The 27,160-nt window shown below is 36.7% G+C and overlaps 1 protein-coding gene and 1 long non-coding RNA gene across 3 annotated transcripts in view; one reads left to right on the top strand and one right to left on the bottom strand.

The window, feature by feature from the left end:
* The window catches only part of NGF (nerve growth factor), a 132,027-nt gene that overhangs the window by 102,406 nt on the left and 2,461 nt on the right, over positions 1 to 27,160 (top strand). For both annotated transcript variants that reach the window (XR_009154611.1, XR_009154610.1), the window contains exon 3: positions 25,651 to 25,799. The gene's annotated coding sequence lies outside the window, so the exon portion shown is untranslated. The remainder of the gene's footprint in view (positions 1 to 25,650; positions 25,800 to 27,160) is intronic.
* Positions 21,866 to 27,160, bottom strand: part of LOC131196045 (uncharacterized) — a 51,637-nt gene continuing 46,342 nt past the window's right edge. The window contains exon 3 of the long non-coding RNA XR_009154613.1: positions 21,866 to 23,358. This is a non-coding gene — a long non-coding RNA (uncharacterized LOC131196045). The remainder of the gene's footprint in view (positions 23,359 to 27,160) is intronic.

Raw genomic sequence — 27,160 nt, 5'->3', positions numbered from 1 at the left:
TTCATTGGCTGATAGGACATTGTAGCAGATGATTTTATGTACTATGCTTAGGTCAGACTGAAGATGGCGAAGTTCTGTTGTCTAAGCCCAAAGGTTTGAGTCTGGTGGCATAAGGTATTTTGTTGCGAGCAGAGGAGTGGAGGACTCTTCTTGTGAAATATCTCTGGACTCATTCGATTGTATTAATGTCCAATATGCAGTGTGGTTTCCAGACAGATGAGGTTCAAGAATTGGTCTGGGAAAAGTTTTGTATGCCCTAGTTTGCAGTTCAATATTACCAGAGAAGAAGCTACCCAAGATTAGGTTAACAACTCTTAATGCTTTTTTAGCAATGCTGTTACAGTGAGCTCTGGCACTTAGAGCATTTGAGATGACTACTCCAAGGTATTTGACAGAGTGAGGGTCATCTGTTAGGTTGTATCCATCCAACTTGTATTTTGTGTTCTGATTTTTTTGCCAATGTGTAAGACAGAACATTTGTTGGTTGAGATTTGGAGTTGCCAATTGTTTGACTATTCTGTCACATAGTCAAGGTCTTTTTGTAGGGTAGCAGCATTGTCAGTGGTGTTGAATAGTTTTACATCCTCCGCAAAGAGAACGCAGTTGCTTATAATATGATTGCAAAGGTCATTTATATAAAGTATAAAGAGTGTGGGTAAATAGGTAAATTGCCTATTTACCATACATCTTAATTAGCATCAGTTTTATTTCTTCAAAACAAGTACAAAGCTCAGCTTGACTTGATTGCCACTTGTAATAAAGTAAGCACATCCATACAAAACACATGTAGCAATAGCACATATGTTGCACACTCCCTTCTTTTTCACAGGATAGGCATTAAAATGTAACCTGCCAAATAGTACACCAAAAACACAAGAAATGTGTTGATAGTCTTAGGAACTCTACATCTGGAAATCCTTCACTGGTAAGGTTGAGACAGCACTGAGAAATAAACGAATAGATTGCAGATATAATAGTGTGCTCAAAATGATATACAGATTCCAGTTTAGTTATAGTGTGATGATTAGTTAAGCAGTGGAACTTAAGTGAGTCAATGTTCATGTGTTCTTTCATTGTAATATTCATCTGTCTTTCCAGAACCCCAGTATAATTTTTGCAGGAATTGCAAAAAATATGCGTAATGCATTTTTCACGTTTTCTTGTTTTTTCTACCTTTTAACCTAAAATAATTTCTGATTTTCCTCCTCAGTAACATATTGTGAAAATCAATGTGAAGTTATCTAGGCATTTCCACTTTGATTTCCACCTCCATCTATGTTAGCCTCTTTTTTTTTCTTCTGTTCAATTATGCCCAATTGCCAGAGATTGCCTATTCAAGTCCCATTTCTTTTCAGAACTTATTTGCCATTGCCTCCTTCCTAGGGCTGAGAGAAGGTGACTGGCCCAAGATCACCCAGCAGGCTTTGAGCCTCAGTTGGGACTAGAAATTATGGTCTTCCAGTTTGTAGCCTGATGCCTTAAGCACCATACCACATATCTTCTTTTTCATACTTGAATAATGTTATTTTACAAAAAATCATTTTGATGATCAAATCATCAGACTGAGTACCTCTCAAAATGTAGGTAGATTTAACTCATTTGATTCAGTGGTGGGTTTCAAAAATTTTCACAACCTGTTTGGTGGGTATGACTAGGAGGGAAGCTTGTTAATGAGTGGGTGTGGCCAACTTGATATCACTCACACCCATGCCCACTCAGTCACATGATCCCCCACCTAGCCACGCCCACAGGAAAAGGCAGGAACATTTTTGGAATTTCCACTTATCTACCCCTACCCTCCCTTCACCAGTTGCCCCCATTTCCCCTCCTTTGGCGGCCCTAGCCCTAGCCCAGCTTCCTCCTCCACCACCACCTTTTTACAAAAAAATCCATCAAATCTGCATTGTGGAATAACATATTTTTATATCCAATTAAAGAAAAAAATCTCTTTAAATTTCTCTGAATAAGTACATGTATTTCCTAAATGCATCGTTCATGCAGAACTACCAGAAAAAGAAGAGAAAAAAAGGAAAATGTTTTTCAGTATCAAGATCACTACTGGCCAGAGACATCAGATTGCTGGTAGACGCTTAATACTGCTAAATATAGTTTAGCATGATGTTAAGCACTTTTATTCCTTTTTGTTCTGAAAAAAGAACAAGGGGCCCACCATCAAGTCCAATCAAGTGCAAATGCTTAAATAGGAAGAGGTGTCAGGAAGAATCGTGGCTGCTGAAACGGCTGTGGCCTCCTCGTTGTTTATTCTCTTGTGTTTAAATCCATTTCATTTCTGAGTCAAAGGTCAATCTAAAATTTCTGGTATTTATTTTTACAATGGAGTGAAGTAATCTAAATGCCCGGGTATTTCAAAGTGATGAATTGTGTTAATCTATATTGCAAACAAAGTCTTCAACTTTATCAGCAGTGAACTTTGAAAGAACAGCAGCGTGAAAGTGAAAACTTTATTTCTGTAAGGATCAATGTGCAGTGGCTGCCACTGAATGGAAGAATATGAACAGGAAAAAAACTAACGAATGATTTATCCAAAATGTAGAAAGCTAGCACTGTGGCCACAATAATAATATAGAATGGCATTTTTTCATCTTACAATTTTTTAAAAAGATCTATCTTTCAGCCACCTATGTCATATAATGGACACCAGTATAGATATGTCTAATGCTGGTCATGAGAGCTGAATATTTGTGAAATGTTCAATTTGTGGGCATCATCATTTGCATAAGACTATCCCATCCAGAAATATGAAATCATCTCCTTATAAAACGGACAATTCAAGAAAGGAGACTTATCCACAGATTTGTATGTCTTGGAATTACATCTGCATTTTTAAAACTTACTTTTTAAATAGGTAGGGGGGGAAGTGAGTTTGTGTTACTAGTTCTAAGTAGAATCACTAAAAGAAAACATTTTGTACATAAATTCATCCTCAGTCACAAAGGACTGGGTGACTTTGAGCTAGTAAATTCAACTCAACCTCTTTCACAAAGTTGCAGTGGGGGGGAGAAATGGAAGAGAAAATATTGCACGTGCTACCTTGAGATCATGAAAGAGAGGTGAAATACGCATCCAATAAATAAATATATCAGTAATAAAGCCAACACAGATGTTGTAAGAGAGAATAGTATGATAAAATATAAAAACCTAGAATTAACCATTTGCAGATTGCAACAAATCTTTAAAATTCACCTGAAATCCAACCATAATGGAGCCATGTGCATTTCATATCAAAGATTCTCAACAACAACCTTGTGCAAGGAAGTCACTTTGTCTTATGGAGATTCCTCACCACCCAGAGGCATAAGATACAATACCTGTTCTTATCTTATAGCCTTACCAGCGGTTCTAGTAACTGGAAGAGGCAATAGGAAGAACCACTTGACTTTCTTGTCTAACTAAGAATGATCTTCCTTCTATGGCATGGATGTCCAATAGCTGCCTGAAAAACTTCTTCTACACTTTCCAGCTACTAGAATTATTGTCTGGAAGATTTCAAGCAATGCAAAAATCAGGGGGAATCTAACACATGCTTTTCATATACCTTTGTATGAGAATCATTGGAAACAGGCCTTAAAAGCACAGTTTTGCCTATAGTGTAGGCACCTGGGAGCACAGTAGAACTGGCGCAGAGGCTACGTTGATTGTCATGTATGGTGATTATTACTTTGGCTGTACTTTTTTTAATGATTTATTTGTCAAATTTATATGACCATCCATCCTACACAAAGTAACTTTATATGATTTTATATTGTCTTAATATTTTTATTTATTGTATTGGTTTGTAGTTTTTATACTGTTTTTGAGTGTTTTTGAGCCACCCAGAGTCTCGTATGGAGATGATTGGGAGGGATAGATAGATGGACAGATAGATAGGTAGATAGATAGATAGATAGATAGATAGATAGATAGATAGATAGATAGATAGATAGATAGATAGATAGATAGATAGATAGATATGATAAAGATAGAAGATAGATAGATTGATAATGATGATAAAGATAGATGAAAGACAGACAGATAGATAGATATAGATGCTTGATAGTTCGATCTACAAATTTAAATTAGAAGTAAATAAACCAGCAGAGTTCAGGACAGCATAGTTGAAGAAAACTACTGGACCGCTTTCTAATACACAGAACTGAACAAGGAAGAGGTGTTTTTTTATATGGCTAGCATAGCCATTTATTTGTTGGCATCAACTTCAAGTCAAACATCTAAGAGCACCGGCCTGTTATTACATGAGCAATAAGGTAAGCTATGACTCAAATGTCTGGGCTATCAGATATTCATCATCTGAATTACACAGTATGAGTAACTAGGTCAATGAAACTACTTGAAATAAATCAGCAGGAAACCTCAGTGGCTAAGGAGTTTCCAAAGTGGAAAGTTCTTTTTTTCTGAATCAAGAAAAGGTTGCTAATGGTAAAAGTTGTGCCAGATGGAAGAGCAGGACAATTTCAGTGAAACTGAACATGAGGCTTTGATAATGAAGGTGAATATAGGAGAGCATTCTTCATACGGCAACATCTCTTCATGGGCTCAGAACTGCATGAGCAGAATCTGCTGGTCAGGTGGTGACAAAAACAAATCTGCTTTTGATCAGAATTTCAGGAAGTGGTAGAAAAGTGGAATTCCTGCCAATTTGGGCAAATGCTACAGAATGCTTGCTGAACAATGAACAGCTACTGCATGAGAAGCTACATTTTTTTTAAAAAATCATTTATTTATATAGTTTTCACATTTTTGAATTGCCCATCTCCCTCAGACAGGGAATCTTTATCCAATAAACACACTTCGTAATGCCATTTAAAAATTTAATAAATAAATAAATTTAGCTAGTTATTTTTTTTTTACTCTGGCATACATCTGTAGGTCAGAATAAAAAAATTATTAATTTTAGTTAGTTAATTACTCTATTGTTCATTTTTTTTTAGAAGCAAGGAAAAAAATTAAGAATTAAAACTGCAGTAACATAAAAATACATGCCTAATGTTTGCTTCATCCATATATTACTATCCTAAAATGGAGAAGTTTCAGGTATATAGATATTACAGCTTCTTTTGTGTAACATTGCCACTACCACAAAGTCTGCTAGTCTTCAATATAGCCTCAATACTCTAGAGATAGTTACAGGGAGCAGTATAACACTGGGATGACATTGGGGGTACCAATTATATAGAGTTAATTAATTTAATGGTGACAAAAGTCATTTGCTTGGAAATGCCTTATAATTAATTGATGGAGTAATAATTAGGAAAGTTATAAGGTATATTATCAGCCACTCAGAGTTGCCTTGAACCATTAGATGGCTGCAAATTCTGTGATGATATTTTTAACACCATCAAACATCCACATCTGCCTATCCCAGGTCTTTGAGATAGACAGAATTTGATAGGTAGATAAAAATGCCAAATCCAGTCCAAACATCTGGATGACTGTGTAACCAACCATAATAACATGAGAAATAGATCCAAACCCCAAATGCTGACCAGAGATGGGATGTATATTAATCAGTGGGTCAGACAATGTTTATGCTTTCTTCTCAGTGCTACTCTTAATTCTAACAAATGCTGTAATTTAATAGCTAAGGTGAACTGTGTTCCAGGAAATTTCTTTAAATCTCACATATTTCAAGAACTTACTAGGTGGCTTTAATTGTATCTTTTTGCTTCATCTCTGATCTAATATGGGCATAATAAATTATCCTGGCATACGAACAAAGGGATCTGTCATATAGCAAGACAGGGACTTGCCATTTACTTGTTATCATTGTCTGCTGGCAGTAGCTCCCCAGGTTTCAGACAAGAATCTAGAAGGAGCCTGGGACCTTTGCATATGAAGCAGATTCTCCATTCCTAAATTACTTGTAGGCTTCTTGTAAATTTCTGGAGTTACAGTATATAAACAGGCATTCCACATTGAAAGTGTTCTAGTACTGTAACTTGAATCATTGTTCCTTCCCACTTCAGTTTAATCATAAAGCAAGGGAGATGAAAAGTGAATGAGACCACTTAAGAATGAAAAGTTGGAATCCTTTTAAAAATGTGACTTGGCTTGGATAATGCTCACCTCATTTATCCACAAATATGATTATTCATGTCTAATACATCAAGGGTAGGGCAGAAATCATTAACACTTACAAAATATCAGATCAACAAGATATTGTAGATGAGCACAGCATTATTATGTCATTAGTCAGAACTTTATTTTAATCTTTTAAGTAGCCCACAGACTCTTTCATTCGTTATTAGTGTCATCAATTATACTTAGAGACACCATGTTGCGCATAGTTTTGAAGTTTAGGAACAAAACTCTTTGCTGACTTTCGTCTGTGAAATCTTACCTTGTCATTGCACAGCAGGAGGTAAAAGGGTATTTTGTAAAGGGAATTAGACTTCTGGAAACTCTAGGGGAAGACCAGCAAAAATTCTTTCTGGCATCTAGAAAATCTAACTTATTTCTTAACAGTTTAATCATGACTAGCTTCCCAGCAGCTTGTGAATTTCTATTTACAAATTTCAGATCATTGAAAAAAATATACCATTTGTTTTCTATTTCCTTCTATGAACATTTATCCATACATTTCATGACCTCATGGGCTTTTTTTGGAAAAAAATTCAGTAGGAAAGTAGCCTTCCATGTTGACTGTCATTGTTTTACCACTCTGCCTAATACATAAATATAACCTTGCCATATAATAAATAGCAATTGGTGACTCTTTCTTTGCACTCAAGTATTCTGTCTTGGCCCAGGATTGATTTGATTTTCTTGTATTTACATAGATTCAGATAAGAGAAGTGCTGTCCCAATTGCTAGATGATAGGAATTACAGTATGTTCACCAGTATGGAGTATATAAAGATATACCAGTATGTATGTAAATATAGTATGTATGTAAGTATGTAAATATATACCAGTATGGAGTATGTAAAGATATACCAGTATGGAGTATGTAAAGAGCATGTAAAGTTCACTTATGCATCAGTTCTAGTATTCATCTTAAATAAGACTGAAGATATGTCATTTCAGTGGTGAATCTTATGTGACAACCTGTTCTGTATTTCATTTTTCAAACATGTCTCTGACCACATATTTAAGTCAATTATTTTAGGGTTTTGTATTATTATATAGCTGTTCTTACCTTCTTGCCACTTTATTCTATGATAGCAGTAGTTTGATTTTGTGTGTGTGTGTTATTATTTATCTATCCATCCATCAATCTAATTTCTACAATCCAATCATTGCATAGCTTACCATATACAAAATAATAAAATCAACATTAACCCTCCCCCCCCCCCAAAAAAAGAGAGATAAAGAAAAAACAAAAACCAACTTTTCTTCCCCACCAGCAAAGGTTAAAACAAACAGAAAGGCCACCAACCACAGTAATCTAAGGTCTGTTTTTAATACTCTTTTGAATTTATAAATACAAAATATAGTAGCTCTGAACTTTCCAAACAATAGGATTTTAAACCGCAGCAGTTTTGTATATTGTTCTTGTATGCCATATGGCTCAAAAATGTTCATATATTAGTCATGTAATTACTTTTTTCCTTCACAATTATTGACACTCTGAAGGTACTGAAGTCACTACAGTACTTCCAATGTTACTTGTTTTTTAATCAGAAATTCAGCATAAATTTAGATTGAGTTTTATTGTTTACTTTCCTAATTAAAAAACACACTCACTCTCATGTTCACATGAGCCATTCATGCATACTGGAGCCATGGTGGCGCAGTAGTTAGAATGCAGTCCTGTAGGCTACTTCTGCTGCCTACCGGCTGCCTGGAATTTGGCAGTTCAACTCTCAGCAGGCTCAAGGTTGACTCAGCCTTCCATCCTTCTGAGATCGATAAAATGAGGACCCAGATTGTTGGGGGAAATATGCTGACTCTGTAAACTGCTTAGAGAGGGCTGTAAAACACTGTGAAGTGGTATATAAATCTAAGTGCTATTGCTATTGCTATACCAGTCTGGCTGGCAGTCTAGTTGGTCATCTCAGAATTTTCTTCTGTCACTTGTAGATTGGGCATAATATTGACTGTCCTTATCAAGTTGAACTCTTGAGTGGTAGAAACACATTAAAGCATTAATTCCTCTTAATATTGTACAGAGTGATAGTACTTTGGCCACACAATTTCCACTACATAGAGATTTTATATCTTGATTCTACATAGAACTACCTTTGAAAAATTTAGAATGCAGCTACTAGATTTCTTTTTTATATATAAAAAGCTTTTTTAGTTTTTTAAAACAAACATTGAATTATTTATCATTTAGAATGTTATCTGGGTACAAATTTTGTGTCATCACGATATTTATATTTCTTTGCTTTTACATTTCAATTTAATATAACTCCTGTTAAAACATTTTTCTTCCAGATTTATTTAATTTTGCACCACTTTTTGTCCATATTCATTTTCTATCCAATAATAAAATTGTCCCCATATGTTGTAATATTCTGATTCTTCCTTCCCTTTAATTGCTAATGTTAATCTATTCATTTCTGCACATTCTAATATTTTCTTAATTACCTCTCCCTCTATAGGGATTTTTTCCGCTTTCCAATTTTGTGCAAATACAATTCTTGCTGTAGTTATTACATGAATAATCAAATATACATTTTCTTTATTAATTTTCTCAGGTAAAATACGCAACAGAAACAGCTCCGGTTTTAAATCAATATATTGCTGAGTCATTTTCTCTAACCAGATCCAAATTTTTGCCCAATAATTTCTCGCTTCTGCACATGTCCACCACATATGGTAATACAATCCTGGTGTCTAGTGACATTTCCAACACTTAATTGATTTATCTTTAAACATTTTTGCCAATCTTTCCGGTGACATATGCCATCTATAAAACATTTTATATAAATTCTCTTTTTATGCTGTTGCCATTGTAAACATATAGTTTCTTTCCTATAGTTGCTGCCATTTATCTAACTTTATTGTGTATCCAAAGTTTTTTGCCCATGCTATCATTGTTTCTTTTACTTGTTCTTCTAATTTAATAGAAAGTAAGTAATTATACATTTTTTTTAATCATCTCTCATCTGTTCCTGTGAATATCTCATCCAATTCTGTCATCTCCAAATAAAAACTGTATAACTTTGCATCTTTTTCATATCTTGATTGTATTTGCAATTGTGTGTACCACTCCATATCAATCCCTTGTTCTTCTAATTCTTGTTTCGTTTTCAATTCCCCCTTTTCTGATAAAATATCTTTATATCTAATAATATTTCCCATGTTAATAATATTTGGATGTACTAATACTTCCATTGTTGAAAGCCATATTGGTATCAGCTATTAGATTTCTAAGGGAAGCAGCTAAGTGGGAACGCCTAACACCAGTTCTGAAAGATGTCTAATTCAAGACACGTATTCTAGTGATTACAGCTATGAATGAGTTCAGATCTAAAATAGACTGCCTCTCTTACTAGCAGCCAACCCATGCAAGGACATTAGCCAGGGTGGGGGTACTACATATGGTTTTACCTATTGGTATAGCTATGGTATAGTGCAGTGATGGCTAACCTTTTCTGGACCAAGTGCCCAAAGCACAGGATCCCCAAACCGAAACCCTAACCCAAATCCCCAAAATGTAATGTGTGTGCGCCCCCCACACATGCGTCCCGGCCCCATGCATGCAGCCCCTGTGCATGCGCACATGTCCCCTGCACATGCCCTGCCCCCATTCATGCATGTATGTCCCCCACACATGCCTCATCCACCATGCATACATGGCAGAGATCCAAAGACGAGTGGGCCGGTGGGAGGCACACACACATGCATGGTAGAGCTGAACTGGGGTGATGGCCCGCATGTCCACAGAGAGGACGCTGCATGCCACCTTGGCACGCGTGCCATAGGGTAACCATCATGGGTATAGTGAATCCATATGTCTCTGTAATAGCTTTCTATTTATGGATAACTTTCAACTGACCACTCAGGTTCTTAGAAGATTCTGATGTCTGCTGAAGATTTACTTGTTCATCCAGATTTTTGTTCATATTAGTTCTACTGCTTCATTTGCTGTTCTGTTCACTTAGCTGTTGTTGGTTTTTTTAGCTTCTTAGGCTTCAAGAAGCTAAAAAATTGTCTTTTACAGATAATCCTCAATTTACGACCACAATCTCAGCCCAGAATCTCTACTGCTAAGAGAGACAATTGTTAAGTGAGTTTTGCTCCATTTTATGATCTTTCTTGCTACTGTTAAGGGAATGACTGCAAGTATAAAGATAATAACATGGTTGTTAGGTGAATCTGTCTTCCCCATTGACTTTGCTTATCAAAAGGTCACAAAAGGGGACCAAATGACCCTGGGAGATTGCAGCAATCATAAATACAAATCAGTTATCAAGCCTCTGAATTTTAATCACATGACCATGGATATGTTGTAACTGTCATAAGTGTGAATAACAGTCATAAGTTGCTTTTTTCAGTGCCATTGTAACTTTGAACGGTCACTAAATGTTGTAAGTCAAGGATTATTTGTACTGATTTTTGAATTTTACTTTTGGAATCATTGTTAATGATTCCAAAAGTGGGTCAAAAATATAAATAAATAGGTTTTCATGCTGCAGAAAAATAAAAAATAATCTTAAGAACATCTGCTTCTGCCACACCATATCAAGGGAAATCCTAGGAAGATTAGGGTGGGGAGAGAGTTAAAAGTATTAATACCATAATCTAATGTCTATGTAAGTGCTGTCCCACTCCTCAAAGCGGAATTTATTGCCACCTGTGTGTGAAAGGCACTCTTGCAGCTTGCTTTTACATAAATACGCTGTAGAAGGAACATGCTACTCAATTGAAAACATTTTCAGTTTTTTCGTTCATTTGATCTTTCTGTAACATACTTTTCATATTAATCTTGGCATTTCTTTCTCATCTGGTTTCAACTTTTGATTAGAAACTTGAAGTTCAACTTTAGCACTTTGCAATGGAGAAACAGGGCTCCTGCCGCAATTTAACCCCTTCAGCAATTTCCTCCAAGGGATTCCAAAACATTTGGGCATTTTTAAATTGGGGGTAGGGGGTTAACGCTAGAAAAATATAATTCACAAAAACTAGAGAAATGAGGTGGAAGGAGTAGAAAATTCAAAATGTTTAACTTCATTGTTCAAGAAAGGAATAAAATAAGTAAATAGGAGAGAGATCTGTGTATATTGCAATCAGAAGAGAATGCAAACCTAAAGAAATTGAAGTTTTCTTTTCACCAAAATGGTCAGTTTAGAGGTGTGAAATCCTTGAAAGTTTTATTTAAATTAAATCAAATAAAATCCAAAGCCAGGTTAATGAGATAATGGCGAAAAACAAACACACAATAATAAATTAATCTTGGGAAAAACATAAAGCAGTGTCTGTATTAAGCATCAGATATGGACAATTTGCACTGAAACATAAGATCAAGTGGCTTTTATCTATAATTATCATATAATGGATCCAAAATGTAGAATGAAAACTAATATACATGTTCCAGGATAATGTTCCACGATCCAAACTGAGTCGGTCACCAGGACCAGAGGTTTATTTTATTTATTTTTATTTATTTATTTTGTTGAGTACATATTAGATAATATATATAAGTATAACCATGAATTGAATATATAAAGTGAATACAATTAAAGGGAACATTAGGAGAGGGACAGTAGGCATGCTGGTGCTCTTATACACACCCCTTATAGACCTCTTAGGAATGGGGTGAGGTCAACAGTAGACAGTCTTAGGTTAAAGTTTTGGGGGTTTGGGGATGAGACCACAGAGTCTGGTAGTCCATTCCAGGCATTAACAACTCTGTTACTGAAGTCATATTTTCTGCAGTTGAGTTTGGTACGGTTCACTTTAAGTTTGTATCTATTGTGTGCTTGTGTATTGTTGTGGTTGAAGCTGAAGTAGTCATTGACAGGTAAGGACATTGTAGCAGATGATTTTATGAGCTATGCTTAGGTCATACCGATGGCGGCGCAGTTCTAAATTTTCTAAACCCAGAATTTCAAGTCTGGTGGCATAAGGTATTTTGTTGTGAGCAGAGGAGTGGAGGACTCTTCTTGTGAAATATTTCTGGACGCGCTCAATTGTATTAATGTCCGATATGCAGTGCGGGTTCCAGACAGATGAGCTGTATTCGAGAATTGGTCTAGCAAATGTTTTGTATGCTCTGATTTGTAGTGTAATATTACTGGAGAAGCTACGCAAGATTAGGTTTACAACCCTTAATGTCTTTTTGGCGATGTTGTTATATTGGGCTTTGGCACTTAGATCACTTAGATCATTATTCTTCCAAGCTTTCGGACTTGTGTTGGAGCCCATCCTCAGGGAACTTCTCTCTTTCCAAAATGTATGCACTGGGCTGTTCTATGCATAGTTTTTATGTGGAGCCTAGTTGTGTGTGGTTTTTAGTTATTAATTGGGGTCTTGATGGCTGGCTATTAAGTCATTAATTGTTGTTCCCTTGTGCTGCCATGCCTTCAGCTCTAAGTACCTGGTAGGGTGGTGGTAAATCAGGACTCCTGCTGACTGACAAGGGGCTTCAAGCATTTCTCTGGCTATTTTTGTCCCTGCTCAGTCAACAACCTTAGTAATTGCAAAATTGAATGCAGGCCCACCAAGGGGTTTGGATGATCTTGTCTAACCACTTAATTTTGTGTTTGCAATTTGATGGTTAGCTTCTTCCTTGTCTGTCTTACATATCACAGAGGCAATCCATTCAGAGAATCTGATAAATTACATTAGAAGTTTTTCATTATATTATATCATTATATCCAATTAATTATATTATATTATATTATAATATAATATAATATTATATTATATTATATTATATTATATTATATTATATTATATTATATTATATTATATTATATTATATTATATTATATTATATTATATTATATTATATTATATCATTATATTATATTATATTATATTATATTATATTATATTATATTATATTATATTATATTATATTATATTATATTATATTATATTATATTATATTATATTATATTATATTATATTATATCATTATATCCAATTACTATAGTTATTACATACTTCATTTATATGCTTATATATTTTATAGTTATTTTCATGCTTATGCTTATATATACTGTTCTGACAAAATAAATAAATAAAAATAAAATAAAGTTTCTCCTACTTCCAAGCAATCTTTGTAATTCATGTTTTGTCCACATATGGTAGTATCTGGGTGGTGGACACTTGCAGATCTCAGAAATTGTTCTACTACTTCCAAAATATGTTTGATGTATTTATTTATTTATTTATTAATCAAACTTATATACCGCACCATCTCTCGTAGGACTCAGGGCGGTTCACAGGCATATTAAAACAATATAATAAATAAATATTAAGACCAGTTAAAACTAAATATTATCATGGCCTGATCACTAAAACAATAGAAACCAATAAAAACCCCATTAAAATATGCTAAAACATTTTATCTTAGGCTAGTCCTGCACGCTGAAATAATAGAGTCTTCAGTTCACGTCTGAAGGTCCGGAGGTTGGGTAGTTGTCGTAATCCTGGAGGAAGCTCGTTCCACAGGGCTGGTGCCGCCACAGAGAAGGCCCTCCCCCTGGGGGCCGCCAACCTACATTGTTTGGTCGACGGCACCCTGAGGAGGCCCACTCTGTGGGAGCGCACAGGTCGTTGGGAGGCAATCGGCGGCATGTATGGCATGGGGTGCCATTTATTTGTTCATGTACCTTCTTTCTTCCTTTGTCTGCCCTTCATGTTGTGCAGGCATCTTGTCATAAAAGCTTGTGGGTACCCATTCTGCCTGAACTGTTCACATAAGTGAACAATTCCAGCTGTTTTGCTTGCTGGGTACTGCAGTGGGTTCTTACCCTGCCATGTAATGACACAACTTTTTTGATACAACTTTAAATTCCAGTGGATGGTTACTGTTGAAACTCAGAATGCATAGAATGTTGATAGCCTTGCTATATATTTAGCTTTCTAAGCTTCCATTTTCTTGTCTATTGATAAGACGGTCGAAAAATGGCAATTGTCTAGTTATTTCTTCCCCCTGTGAATTGTATGCCCTGGAAGATGAAGCTCAATGGGGTGTGAAAGTCTTTTAGCACATTCCGTTTCATGATGACAAATGTGTCATCTACATAGCGGTGCCAAAATTTAGGGGTATAGTTTTGAGTGCACTGTGTTCTAGTTCACACATGACTGTTTCTGCAATGACTCCTGATACTGGGGATTCCAATATCAGGAGCCACTGATAAAATGTGTAAACAAATAAAAGTGTGTCCCTTTTATTTGCTCATACATTTCTGTTTTAAATGCATAGAGCAGCTAGTGCACACAATTCAGAGAGAGAGAAGTTCCCTGAAGATGTGCTCCAGCAAGAGTCCAAAAGCTTGGAAGAATAAAACTCTAGTTTTGTGACCGAGTCATATTGGATTCTCCAAAAGATAGAATTCATGAGAATCAAAACAGCGGGATGGTCCAAACAATAATTGATGAAAATGTTTAGAAATTATCTGAGCATCTTACAGGAAAAAGCAAATAGAAGGAAATAAAAGAAAGGGAAGCAGAAAAAAAATCTAAGAGCTCTAAATTTATTCAAAAGTAGCTTCACAATCAAAAGTTTGTCCCATAACTAGCTCATTCTGACATAGTCTGTCTTAACCCACTCAATACAGGTTTACAATGAGCTCATTGTAATCAATGGGACTTCATCATAAATTTCTAAATAATCCTCCAATATGGATTCCTGGTAGTAAAATAGACTAAGAAAGGTGACTTTTTCAGACTCTTTTACAAGAAATTACATGAACTAATTATTTTTGTTGCATATATATTAACTTTTAAGTTAGTTCATGTAATTTCTTGCAAAAGAGTCTGAAAAAGTCACCTTTCTTAGTTAATATATATGCAACAAAACATAATACTGTATAAATAATTATGTGTGACAGGATTTTAGTGCATAAAAGATATGTACGTTTGTGGTTTTAAGAAACGCATTTAAGTAATCTATTAATGCATTAAGTAAACACATTAAGTAAGCATAAAAAAAATAAAAATAACATTTTTTCTTTTCCAAGAGAAATGATTAATGAGAACACAGAGTGTTACGCAAAAACAATCCTAAAAGGGAAAAAAAATGAATTTAAAAAATAATTTTTAAAAAACTATAAAAAGGAGGAAGCCTGTGATAAAAATAGAATGGGAATATCTCTAACTCATTGTTAAAACATTGCAGACAAAAAAAGAACAAAATCTAAAAAACAACAATCCAATTTTTTTGCTTTCCAGGAAAGAGTTGAGCACAAAAAGTATCAGAAAAATAACAATATAATGCAGTGAATGTGAAAAATAATAATACTGTACTAAGCTAAGATGGAGATTTATTTATTTATTTATTTATTCAAATTTGTATACCGCCCTATCTCCCGAAGGACTCAGAGCGGTTCACAGGCACATAAAACATTTATATACAATTAAAATAACTATTAAAAAACTTATTCTAATGCCAAATATTAAAAATATAAATATAAATCTTAAAACCAAATTTAAACCCCTGTGAATTTAAAAATCTATAAATATAAAATCTAAATTTAAAATCTAAGCCAGTCCTGCACAAATGAATAAATGCGTCTTGAGCTCGCGACGGAAGGTTCGGAGGTCCGGAAGTTGACGGAGTCCTGGGGGGAGTTCGTTCCAGAGGGTGGGAGCCCCCACAGAGAAGGCCCTTCCCCTGGGCGTCGCCAGACGACACTGTCTAGCTGACGGCACCCTGAGGAGTCCCTCTCTGTGAGAGCGCACAGGTCGGTGAGAGGTATTCGGTAGCAGTAGGCGGTCCCGTAGATAACCCGGCCCTATGCCATGGAGCGCTTTAAAGGTGGTTACCAACACCTTGAAGCGCACCCGGAAGGCCACAGGTAGCCAGTGCAGTCTGCGCAGGATAGGTGTCATACGGGAGCCACGAGGGGCTCCCTCTATAACCCGCGCAGCCGCATTCTGAACTAACTGCAGCCTCCGGATGCCCTTCAAGGGGAGCCCCATGTAGAGAGCATTGCAGTAATCCAGGCGAGACGTCACGAGGGCGTGAGTGACCGTGCATAGGGCATCCCGGTCTAGAAAGGGGCGCAACTGGCGCACCAGGCGAACCTGGTAAAAAGCTCTCCTGGAGACGGCCGTCAAATGATCTTCAAAAGACAGCCGTTCATCCAGGAGGACGCCCAGGTTGCGCACCCCCTCCATCGGGGCCAATGACTCGCCCCCAACAGTCAGCCGAGGACTCAGCTGACTGTACCGGGATGCCGGCATCCACAGCCACTCTGTCTTGGAGGGATTGAGCTTGAGCCTGTTTCTCCCCATCCAGACCCGTACGGCCTCCAAGCACCGGGACAACACTTCGATAGCTTCATTGGGGTGGCCCGGTGTGGAAAAGTACAGCTGGGTGTCATCAGCATACAGCTGGTACCTCACACCGAAGCCACTGATGATCTCACCCAGCGGCTTCATATAGATGTTGAACAAAAGGGGCGACAGGATCGACCCCTGCGGCACCCCACAAGTGAGGCGCCGCGGAGCCGACCTCTGCCCCCCCGTCAACACCGTCTGCGACCGATCGGAGAGATAGGAGGAGAACCACCGATAAACGGTGCCTCCCACTCCCAATCCCCCCAATCGGTGCAGCAGGATACCATGGTCGATGGTATCAAAAGCCGCTGAGAGGTCTAACAGGACCAGGGCAGAGGAACATCCCCTATCCCTGGCCCTCCAGAGATCATCCACCAACGCGACCAAAACCGTCTCAGTGCTGTAACCGGGCCGGAAGCTGGACTGGAACGGGTCTAGATAGACAGTTTCATCCAGGTGTAGGGGAAACTGATATGCCACCATACTCTCTACAACCTTCGCCGCGAAGCAAAGGTTGGAGACCGGACGATAATTACCTAAAACAGCCGGGTCCAGGGAAGGCTTCTTGAGGAGGGGTCTCACCACCGCCTCTTTCAAGGCGGCCGGGAAGACTCCCTCAGTGAAGTTATATAAGTTATATAAAGGCTGTCAACCATGCGTGGCCAGAGGTGGCTTTTGAGGCAAATGCATAAGTGCCAATCAGATAGTTCTGACAGATAAAAAAAATTATTTGAGATTTAAAAAGTTTTAAAAAGTTGGCAAAAGAGTAGTAAAAAGCATAAGCAGTTGTGCTGGCCATATAATAGTATGTCTAAATATCTTTGTGGTATTTATTTCAATGTGTTCTATACCTTGGCATATTATAATGAAGAGCCAGCAAAATTATGGAAATGTGCATTTGTGATTCTGTGAATTAATAATAATTCAAAATGGCAATTTGATTTTTTTTTAAAAAAACAAAAACCTGAATAGTATCCATTAGCCTTTTCCAATTTTTGCCATGCTGGTTTGGGATGATGACAATTATGATCCAATATATCTGGCTATACAACTGGGAGGGCTGACATAACAATTGATTATTCTTTCTGAGATATACATTCATTATTGTTACTTCAAAAATTACATTGATTTTTAATTTCTTGTCATAAAGATCAGAGACACATGCAGGACATAAGGAGGAAGTCAGCAACAATAATCTCATGTTTATGATTTTGAGTGAAGGGCAGTGTAGCTGAAACCTGCCTTGATCTGACCTAGTTCCAAACAGGTTTCCTCCACTTACCATTTAAACTAAAGACATTTCAATCAATTTGGGTACTTTGGGTTCTTTTAGCAAAAGCCAGCCTTCTATAAACAAAGCTGACCTTTTTTTTTGCTTTTTTTATTCTGTTGATGTAGGGGATTGTGATAATTTATAGTATTTCTAGTGAGGGAGAAATCATATTTTCCTACCATTAATTAGCGATATATAGTTTTCATCAGAGCGTGAATTTACCTAGTATACTGTATGTATTTTGATGGTGAGATTTGGACTCAGGGTTTTTCCTTCCTCCTTTGTTATTTACAAAAACCTTATTGATATTATATATATATATATATATATATATATATATATATATATATATATATATATATATATATATATATATATATATATATATATATATATAGTCTTTAGTTGTTCGGGTTTCTCCGTGTAAAATTGGCAATGTCTTGGCAGCGTTTGAAGTCTCATTCGTCATCTTCAGGCTTCAACCGTGCTTCTGTGGATTGCTCCCAGAAGCACGAAGCTGAAGCCTGAAGATGACGAATGAGACTTCGTCGAAACGTTGCCAAGACATTGCCAATTTTACACGGGAGAAAACCCGAACAACCAAAGACCTACATACAAACACCCGTGAAAACCTCAGAAAATATATATATATATATATATATATATATTTGTAGAATATATTGGTACTCATACAGTAACACAAAAAGATGAATTAATATAGTTCTTAAAGAGGACCAAAACTCGTTTTTGTGGCTCTCAGAAGGCACATCTATCACAATCAACAAAAGCAACTGCCACACATTTTGAGACTAAACAACCAAAACCATCATGTAAGATTAAAATAAAGAAAACAAATAAATATATATGAACTGACACCCCTTAATCTGCATCTTCATACCACCCACTAGGATCCTCAGAGCTTCCAAAATTGTGCCATAACCCCTACAGCTACCAAAACGTTGTTCAACTCTTAACATAACACAAAGAGGGAATACAAGAATACAAATAAATGTATTCACACTTCAGAACTGGAACGTTTGTTTCATGCATTTTTTTAGATATGTTTTTTTAAGATTGCAAAAGATCAGTACACTTCAGGGAGGTACTTGCTCTCTGGGACAGCAGGAGGTTGAGAAGACAAGCATAAATCGCCTGATGTCATGTCTGGATGGGGCTCAAATAGTGACCAGCAGAAGAACTTCATTGAGTGTGAAATGCTCATACGCTATGCTTCAGTCTGAACTGATTCAGTCTGAACTGATAAAGATTTAGAATTGCTCAGCACGTCAAATTCCTGTTTGTCAAAGCTTATGCAATTGCAGAGCTTCCTGTCACCAATGAATACCATCTGCTTTGGAGAAGCCTCTGCTGACACAAGCTCTTGCCTATACTATGAGTTTGCCATAGGTCACTGCAGACTTGGGGGTGGTTTAACAATGCCACCTACTCTGAACACATCTGGGAATGTTGGCAATAGTGTCATCTCTTTACACCTATGAGCTGTTTTGACTACTAGGGCAAAGAGCAAGAAAAAGAAAGAGGAAGGCAAAGGTCTTCACATCCTGTCTCTTACTTGGCAAACTATTAAATGAATTTCCTGATTGCCTCTTTCTCTATGTGTCTTTCTCTTCAAGATGCAATTTGGTTAAAAATGAGGTGTTCATAAATCTGATGCTTGTTTCAAATATAATGAATGCCTGCTAGCTTTCATTAATAATGGAGCTAATCTATTCTACATCCAGGGGTGAAATGCTACCGGTTCGGACTAGTTCGGGCGAACTGGTAGTAAAAAATGCTACTGGTTCGGACAAACCAGCTGTGCTGCGTGATTTATATTCGCTAGAAAGCAGGAAAACCTGCTTTCTAGCAAATCTAAATCGCACGGCACAGCTGTTCTCCCCCACCCCCGCTGTTCTACTTGTCTTAGAAAAGACTTCTTAAGCATCCTTTTTCAGCGCTGCACAGTAGGGCCTCCAGTGTGCATGCGTGCAAAGCGCACAATTGGCGCGCACCGCACATGCACCCAGCAAACCGGTAGCAGACTTTGGAGCATTTCACCACTGTCTACATCCACTATAATGGGCCCTTTTTGCAACCTAATTATTCAATATTCTTTCAGCACTTTTGCTTATGTTCAGGAGTACATCTTCTAAGAGAAGCTCATAGTAAATGCAAATCTCCAATCAGTCTAGGAATCACAGGAAATTGTGGGAAATATTATACCTTTGAATAAAATCAAATCTTCCTGCTAAACTTAACAAAAAAATTGTTGACCATGGCGTAACATTAGTACTTTCAGTTGTAAGTAAGCTGATTCCATACACATCTTTTGTCTGATTGATGAGGTTTTAAATATGGGCTGGTTTTTTTTTCATAATTAGTTATATTCTGGCCCTGCAGTGATCATAAAATTCAGTTCAGAACACTTGACTAATTCAGTAAATAATCCACCTTGATTCAGGCTGAAGCAGAAGTTATCAGATTTGAATCAGACCCTTAAGCCAAAGTTTAAAAAGACATGAATGTAGTGCCTACCACTGATTAGCACTGGAAAAACTTCAAAGGGGTATCATTAAAAAAAAAACTATTTAACAAAATGAGATAATAAATAGATCTTTCTGGGAAAAATTCCCTTCTCCAATTTTAGAATAGACTTAATGTTTTTAAAATGTGGATGAATGAAATTTTGACTTTTTAATTAAGAAAAATGCATACATTTTTAATTATTTTTTGATTGAATACAAAACCTAACTATACAATTAAAATCTAAATTATAATGAATCAAATGAGCAAAAAAAAAAAGGAATAAAATAATTAACAAAAGTCCGTTAAGCATTTTACCCATTGTCCTAGTATTGGAGAATGGGAGCTAAAAGTCCCTCTTGAGTCACTTCCCCACCTGGGAGAAAGCCATTTCTCATAGTCAGATAGCTGATGTTTTTGCAGCAGGAGCGTCTCTGGAAGCACCTTTTCTATGGATCCAGCTAAATGGGTTCATAGTAGGAGAGACATCCCCAGAAAATGAGGCCTTTATCGTTCATGGCTTTAATAGTCAATATCACCACCCTAAATAGTCCCTGAGAGCAAATACAGATTTTTCAGAACAAGCTTATTATCTATTTAGTAGACTTTTTTTTATCCCACCTTTGTTATTTTTAGAAATAACTTCAAGATCTATGATGATTCTCAATCATCTAGGTCATGGTTGTCCCAAAGGTGCTTTTTCCAAAAGTCATCTAGATTTTTTTGATTTCTTCAGAACTGAAAAAGCTTCTTGGATGAGAAATGAAACATTTTCAAAGAAAAAAAAACAAGAAAGTCCAGTTGGCTTTTGGAAAAAGCACTTCGGAGTTCAAGGTAATTCAAGGTATATAAATATTATACCTACTACTCCTTCCTCCTCTTATTTTTCCCACAACAACAAACCTTTGGGGTCAGTTGGACAGAAAGAATGACTGGCCTAAAGTCACTCAGGCCAAACTGGCTCTACTGGTATAGTCAATATACTAACGGCATCCCATGAACTCCAGATGATCAGTCCTAGCAGTTTCACATAGATGTCAAATCAACATAAGGGACATAATATTATTAACAGTAGTTCTTCAGCACCGCTTTCTGGCATGTCTGACAGAAAGGAATGGCCAGGAGGATATAATGACCACCAACCTCATCACATTCTGTTGAGAGGGCCAGGAAAAATAGCAGGTTATACTCTTATCTGGCTTCCAGTACAGCTCATCCACCAAGATGAGCTAAGTAGTTTCAATGTCACGTTCTGAACTAAATTCTAGAAAGGCTTCAGGTTTTTATCCAGATGCATCTGGAGCTGTGAACTACCACCTTTTCAATTTCCATGTCCAGCAATTGTATATTTGAGGCTGGTTTATAAGTTTAGTTTAGTTTAGTTTAGTTTTTTATTTATTTATTTACATTTATATTCCGCCCTTCTCCGAAGACTCAGGGCAGCTTACAATGTGTAAGGCAAAAGTTTATTATCATTGCACCTCGTACAACAAAATTAAATACCATCTTCAATGTACATTAGAACTATAAAAATAAAACACAAACACACATCCTTTACATTCTATACAATTGAATTGAAAACCCCTGATATTGCATTAATATTGCAATATACAGTAGAATTCAATATAGTTACTGCTCTGGGATAGAAGCTGTTTTTCAGCCTGTTTGTCCTTGTTTTTATTATCCTGAACCGTCTGCCAGATAGTAATAGTTCAAAAAAGGGTGCCCAGGATGAGACAGATCTTTAAGAACGTTTTGAACTTTCTTAAGGCAGTGGAAGCTATAAAACTATAATGTGTTCAGGGAAGGTTTTATTCCTTCAATTAGGCAGCAGTTGAACATTTTTAAGTAGACAATTCCAACTCTCAAGGATGTTTTGATCACCCAACCTCTTAATCATGAATTCAGTCTAATCTGGCAAATTTAATCAGCCAGAAAGGGCAAACAGTTGATCAGTCATCGCATCCTGTCCATGTCTTCAAGATCTGCAAACCAAAAAGAATCCAAATAATCAGCAGTTGGTAAGATTATCTCGCCAATGATCTGTCTATAACTGTCAAAGTAAACCTGATCAATCACTTGCAAATAATGATGACAACCGCTTATGGTGACCCTCTGCTATTCTAACTTCTCTATTCCAATATCCCAGGCCTATTTCCTATTCATCTGTCACAGTTCTACCAGCTATGGGAGGGAATTATCTAAAAGGGTTGAGATGTTAGAAATTTAGCATTTTAGGTCCATGATGTCAGAATGTATTATGTAGATTGCTACAGCTTATATACTACTTGCACCTGGCATTCCATCCAGCTGGTAAGAACATTTCTGAACCCCCACAATCATGTAGTCTACCTGCCTCTCCTTTGGTCTGTTCCTTAATGATTAACAATGTGCTAATGAAACACTGATACATAAGGAGCATCTGAATGAATCTCGAAACTTAACCCAAATGCTGTTGCAAGAAAAGTTTCATCTTGCCAGAAAATTACTTCACTACTTCTGGCTCTCCTTAAGTATCCCTCTGCCAAAAACAGAGCTAGAAAACCAATGCCCTGTACGAAGTTTAAAAAGAGTCACTTGCTTTAGCAGGCACCAAAGATTTATCTAAGAAAACTACTAGAAATCCTGGTCAGACAAGCTGTTTGTAACCCTACAAAATACAGCATTTGTTTATCTGTTTAGTACATTTGTAAGATTTTGGATTTGTTTTGTTTTACCTTTCCTAGAAACTACATGTTCACTTCTTTCCAATCCATCTTGATTCAAATAGGCTGTTTTATGTCATAAAAAGACAGATTTTCCCTGATTTACCATCACGAGGCCTCAAAACTAAACTGCCTACTCCCTCCTTTCTCTTTTACTTTCAAGTTTTCATAATTACTTCTAGTTAGATCAACAATTATATGACTTAAGTTCCACAGGAGGCTCTCAGCCAAGTGGGGCCATCTGCAACACAATAATCCAGTAGAATTTCCCAGTATGGAGGAGCTTCTATCTTGCTCTTTGTACAAATCTGCTCCATAGTTCACACCAAAAAATGCTTCCAGATGTGACTTTGATTCTGCAGTTGGCTGCTTCACCCGCAGACTTTTTCCTGGGTGGGTCAGATGTCAGATCCCATTTGTTCTCTCTGCGCCACGTCTGTTAAGGAAGAAAATATGAAATAGTAGCACAACTGATAGAGCTCATATCTTATCACAGGGCCTGGGATCTTTGGAAAAGAATATAAGTATGGTTATATTATTATAATAGATTGAATATTATAGACCAGAGGTCTTCAAACTTGGCAGCTTTAAGACTTGTGGACTTCATCTCCCAGAATTCTCCAGCCAGCATAGCTGGCTGGAGAATTCTGGAAGTTGAAGTCCACAAGTCTTAAAGCTGCCAAGTTTGAAGACCTCTGTTACACACACACGCACACTATTGTATACATAAAAGACAAAAAAATAGATAATGAAAGGATTTTTTTTGCAAAGTTGTAAATATTCTCATTTCTTTGGAATGAGAATGATGTGCACTAGTCATTTAGAAATCTGTGAGGCCCCAGAATATGATTCTATTATTCCTTTACCCCATAATCTTTCTTCTTATTTGGTTATTTCACTTGCCAGAATAAACTTTTTGTTTTCTTTTTCACTGTCCAGAAAATCCATTATCTATGGTCTTTATAACACTCTAGTGTATGGTATTATATTAGTCAGATTTCTGGAACAGATAAAACTACATGACATAACAGACTTCTCCTGGAACAATATGAGGAAAATAATACAAAAACCACACCCCTGGAATTTTTTCGGCAACAAATGGAAGTACTACTTTGCAGAATTTAGAGATTCAGTCATGGCTCAAGGAGCAGCAAAACATCAAAAGATCAATTATTTAGTCACAAACTATCTCTCATCTAAAACTAGAATTATTACAATTCACCTGACTAGATGGCTCAGTGGCTAAGACACTGAGCTTGTCAATCAGAAAGGTTGGCAGTTCGGCGGTTCAAATCCCTAGTACAGGTCTCCTGCGTGAGCAGTGGGTTGGACTAGATGACCTCCAAGGTCCCTTCCAACTCTGTTACTGTTACATTCAGACTTTCTTCTGGTTCCTGTTAAAACTATAGTGATTTCAATATTAAAGTAACCAATTAATTTTTCTAAAAAAAATATTTTTAAAAAATAACGGAACAGCTTCTTTTCTTCCTTGTAACAAGTACACACAAATTAATATTTCCCCACTCCATATGATTACATATATAATTCATATATATAATCTCCCTTTATACCATAATCCCCCTTTATACATTCATAACCCAAAAATTAATTTTGTTTTTTTCTGCATGTTAACAAAAAGTTCATAAATGGTTTCCTGAGTTTTATAGAAATAATTATTTTAACCCTGATCAGACAAATCAACTAAATATTCCTTTCTTTTGCTTCTAACAATCTTAAATTGCTGTCATATGATTGAATCCCCATTCAAACTTTCCTTCCTCAATAATAAACACACACACACACACACACACACACACACACACCCTGTTTCCCCCAAAATAAGACATCCCCTGATAATAAGCCCAATCGGGCTAAGCGTTTATTTCGGGGTTCAAAAAAAATATAACACAGGGTCTTGTTTTCCAGGAAACACAGTGTATAGATAGATATTCTGAAGTAAGTGGTGATTTTAGAAACTGGACACTAGAGGGAACTAAAGATTTTAAGTAGGGAAAAAATAACCCTGTTCTTAATGTTAGTTAAAATTGAGACTTAAAAAATGACACAAAGCATTATTATACCTTCAAAAATATTAAAGGGCGTCTTTGAAGAATGGAGCCAGAAATTAGTAATTGAAATAACAGCAATTACTAACAGCTCTCTTTCAGAGATGTCTAGCTCAGCATCTCCTCACCTGATTGTATAAGTTTTTTTCCCTATAAGGGAAAATTTATGCACAAGGCCAATTATTATTTGTATCAGGATGAAAGACTTCTTTAAAAATAGCATGTTTTTATGGTACCATAGCAGAATTCAGATTCAAACTTTCTCTCCTATCCTGAATCAGTACAAGATCATGCTTGTCTTCTGTCAACATAAAAAATTGTCCTTCTACTGCTATGAAATTAGTGTCAGTTTTCATGTAGTCCTTCCATCTCCAGAGTTGATCAACTCTATGGTTACCAACATTCAATCTTAAAAGTATAGATTGAAGACTTATTTGAAGCATCTTACCTCCAAAATACATTTGAGATTAGAAAATTGTTTAGATATGAACTGGAAATATGGGATGTAACCAGGTACTTATGATCCAAGGCTGGGAAAGTAATTTCATGTATCTTTCTAATTCTGTGCATCCACCCATTCCCTGACTTTCTTCCCACTTCCTTTGTCTATACTGACTCTCCTTGTTCATATCCTTAATTGATCTGCTTATCACACTGAATAGCATCATACTGAGAAGTGAAACATCTTCAAAGAAAAAACCAGAAAGTCCAGTTGCCTCCTGTGAAAAAGCACCTTTGGGTTTGGGACAACCATGACCTGGATGACTGAGACTCTCCATAAACATTAAGAGAAAGGAATTTTAATTTTAAGGTAAGTGTATGTTTTATATAGTCATTTCATTGCTAGTTATATTTTTCATGTTAGGATGATTGGCAAATAAATAGTATTCCTACAGTTGAGCCTCAATATGTCAGGAAAAATATGGCAGCTTACAAATAGCCAACTATCACTCTTTTCTCTCCTTCCCATTTTGCTTTAGAATAGAATAGAATAGAATAGAATTTTATTGGCCAAGTGTGATTGGACACACAAGGAATTTGTCTTGGTGCATATGCTCTCAGTGTACATAAAAGAAAAGATACGTTCATCAAGGTACAACATTTACAACACAATTGATGATCAATATATCAATATAAATCATAAGGATTGCCAGCAACAAGTTATAGTCATACAGTCATAAGTGGAAAGAGATTGGTGATGGGAACTATGAAACGATTAATAGTAGTGCAGATTCAGTAAATAGTCTGACAGTGTTGAGGGAATTATTTGTTTAGCAGAGTGATGGCCTTCGGGAAAAAACTGTTCTTGTGTCTAGTTGTTCTGGTGTGCAGTGCTCTATAGCGTCGTTTTGAGGGTAGGAGTTGAAACAGTTTATGTCCAGGATGCGAGGGATCTGCAAATATTTTCACTAGGTTATACTGTCTTAGAACAAATGTAGGAATATCTTGCTTGTCTTCCCAGCTTCTTTCGTGAAGCAGCTTTTTAGGCTGCCTATGGCCTCCAACTTGCACTTTCACCTCAGCTGCTCTGAAGGTCTGCCCACAACATGCTCCCAGTTATCATTTCCTTTCTCTGCTCAGTGCCAATTCATTGTTTTGCTTGAGTTGTCCCTGATGTGCAATCCAGCTGTGGCTTGGGGGAGGGTGATTGCTTAGATCCATTTGTACATTTACATTCCTTTAGCATGATAGTGACTTTCCCTGCCAGAGAACTCATACAATTTCATGAGTTCATCAACATTTATGGCCTGAAGGGCTTTTCCCTGTTGTTTCCAGATTTACACCATGAAAATAAATACTTTCTTCTTCAGAGGCTACTTGATTTGCAAAGACCCCGGAATACTAGAAGTAGTAAATGTTACTCCTATTTCACCTCTTTTAGGGTTCATCAAACTGTATCTTTTTATGTCACGTTTCTATATTTTGTAGCTTGCAGAGGACAAAAACTAGATAGAATAATAATAAAAGTGTTCCTTTATTGCATATTGTGTCCAAGTAGTGACTTGATGGAGATCAGTGGCTCTTGGGGACTGCATCTGAAGGCCTGCTGGGAGATTAGTGGCCTTCTTTATGCAGTTAGTTGGGCACTGTGAGAACAGATTGATGGACTAGATGGGCCAGAGTCCAATCCAGCAGGGCACTGTTCTTGCTCTTAGGGCAGCAATCTCTGCC

The sequence above is a fragment of the Ahaetulla prasina genome, chromosome 3 (genome assembly GCF_028640845.1).
Source record: "Ahaetulla prasina isolate Xishuangbanna chromosome 3, ASM2864084v1, whole genome shotgun sequence".
NCBI lineage: Eukaryota > Metazoa > Chordata > Lepidosauria > Squamata > Colubridae > Ahaetulla > Ahaetulla prasina.
This window is presented reverse-complemented; position numbering and strand designations above follow the sequence as displayed.